General features: G+C 49.8%; 1 non-coding gene across 1 annotated transcript; it reads left to right on the forward strand.

The window, feature by feature from the left end:
• The first annotated feature begins 302 nt into the window (after positions 1 to 302).
• On the forward strand, positions 303 to 2,204 carry LOC142986952 (small subunit ribosomal RNA). Its single transcript, XR_012960477.1, has one exon. It is a non-coding gene; the product is annotated as a small subunit ribosomal RNA (ribosomal RNA).
• The last annotated feature ends 296 nt before the right edge of the window (positions 2,205 to 2,500 follow it).

Genomic DNA, 2,500 nt, shown 5'->3' on the forward strand with positions numbered 1-2,500 from the left:
AAATAAAATGTGAACGCGTCTCGGTACGAACGTTCCCAATTGGGGCCACGTCAGTGTGTCCTGAAAATGCAGGCGGGCAGCGGACGTTTGACGTGTTTGAGATACAACCGTTTCAAACGTTCGCCCGTCGGCGACCCCAAACTCTCTATGTGCGCACAACACTACATATAAATATTTATTTACATGTGCGTGTTGTGTGTACGTTTTACAGAGCTCGCCCGTAACGCGTCGGCGTGATCTAGGATCGTCGACGCGCGGGATCGACGGAGTGCGCGCTACGAGCGCGTGTTCTATTCGATAGCTCCCTGGTTGATCCTGCCAGTAGTTATATGCTTGTCTCAAAGATTAAGCCATGCATGTCTCAGTGCAAGCCGTATTAAGGCGATACCGCGAATGGCTCAATATATCAGTTTTGGTTCCTTAGATCTTACTCAGTTACTTGGATAACTGTGGTAATTCTAGAGCTAATACATGCAATCAGAACTCTGACCAGTGATGGGATGAGTGCTTTTATTAGATCAAAACCAATCGACGGAGGGCCCCGCGTCTGAAGTCGTTAATTTTGATGAATCTGGATAACTTTTGCCGATCGCATGGTCCAGTACCGGCGACGCATCTTTCAAATGTCTGCCTTATCAACTTTCGATGGTAGTTTCTGCGACTACCATGGTTGTCACGGGTAACGGGGAATCAGGGTTCGATTCCGGAGAGGGAGCCTGAGAAACGGCTACCACATCCAAGGAAGGCAGCAGGCGCGCAAATTACCCACTCCCGGCACGGGGAGGTAGTGACGAAAAATAACGATACGGGACTCTTACGAGGCCTCGTAATCGGAATGAGTACACTTTAAATATTTTAACGAGGAACAATTGGAGGGCAAGTCTGGTGCCAGCAGCCGCGGTAATTCCAGCTCCAATAGCGTATACTAAAATTGTTGCGGTTAAAAAGCTCGTAGTTGCATTTGTGCGCCGCGCTGTCGGTGCACCGCATCCGCGGTGATACTGACACGTCTGCGGAGCATATCGTCGGTGAGCCGGCGGTAATACGCCGGTTCAATATCAAAATCCTATCGCGGTGCTCTTCGGTGAGTGTCGAGGTGGGCCGACAATTTTACTTTGAACAAATTAGAGTGCTCAAAGCGGGCTCAAAATGCTGCTTGAATATTTCGTGCATGGAATAATAGAATATGATCTCGGTTCTATTTTGTTGGTTTTCAGAACTCCGAGGTAATGATTAATAGGGATAACTGGGGGCATTCGTATTGCGACGTTAGAGGTGAAATTCTTGGATCGTCGCAAGACGAACATCAGCGAAAGCATTTGCCAAAGGTGTTTTCATCAATCAAGAACGAAAGTTAGAGGTTCGAAGGCGATTAGATACCGCCCTAGTTCTAACCGTAAATATGTCATCTAGCGATCCGCCGACGTTACTACAATGGCTCGGCGGGCAGCTTCCGGGAAACCAAAGATTTTGGACTCCGGGGGGAGTATGGTTGCAAAGCTGAAACTTAAAGGAATTGACGGAAGGGCACCACCAGGAGTGGAGCCTGCGGCTTAATTTGACTCAACACGGGAAATCTCACCAGGCCCGGACACCGGAAGGATTGACAGATTAACAGCTCTTTCTTGATTCGGTGGGTGGTGGTGCATGGCCGTTCTTAGTTGGTGGAGCGATTTGTCTGGTTAATTCCGGTAACGAACGAGACTCTAGCCTGCTAAATAGGCGTCGTCATTTAGGTGTGCGTGGCTCCGTCACGCAACTCACTGGCGACGTATTAAAATTCTTCTTAGAGGGACCGGCGGCTTCGAGCCGCACGAGATTGAGCAATAACAGGTCTGTGATGCCCTTAGATGTCCTGGGCCGCACGCGCGCTACACTGAAGGAATCAGCATGTTCTCCCTGGCCTAGAGGCCCGGGCAACCCGCTGAAACTCCTTCGTGCTGGGGATTGGGGTTTGCAATTATCCCCCATAAACGAGGAATTCCTAGTAAGCGCGAGTCATAAGCTCGCGTTGATTACGTCCCTGCCCTTTGTACACACCGCCCGTCGCTACTACCGATTGAATGATTTAGTGAGGTCTTCGGACCGACACGCGGTGGCTTCACGGCCGTCGGCGTTGCTGGGAAGTTGACCAAACTTGATCATTTAGAGGAAGTAAAAGTCGTAACAAGGTTTCCGTAGGGGAACCTGCGGAAGGATCATTAACGTGTTGTCGTTGTTGTCGTCGCGCTGTTTTTGTTGTCGTTGTGCACACACAACACACACGATGAACGATGATGGACGATGATGGTGATGATAATATTTATATATCCTAAACACCCAAAACTCAAAAAAGAGACTCTGTTCGACGGTGGGTGGCGCATCTCGCGCCGCCACCCGACGAACGTATCTCGCGTCGCGCTCGTCGTAACTTCAACGTAGACTGGTATACAAATCCGCTACCACGAGTTGATACCTCGACGAGAGCGCTCGTCAATCGAACGCACATAACGAGAACACG

Source organism: Anticarsia gemmatalis, unplaced genomic scaffold, assembly GCF_050436995.1.
Source record: "Anticarsia gemmatalis isolate Benzon Research Colony breed Stoneville strain unplaced genomic scaffold, ilAntGemm2 primary ctg00000049.1, whole genome shotgun sequence".
Lineage (NCBI taxonomy): Eukaryota > Metazoa > Arthropoda > Insecta > Lepidoptera > Erebidae > Anticarsia > Anticarsia gemmatalis.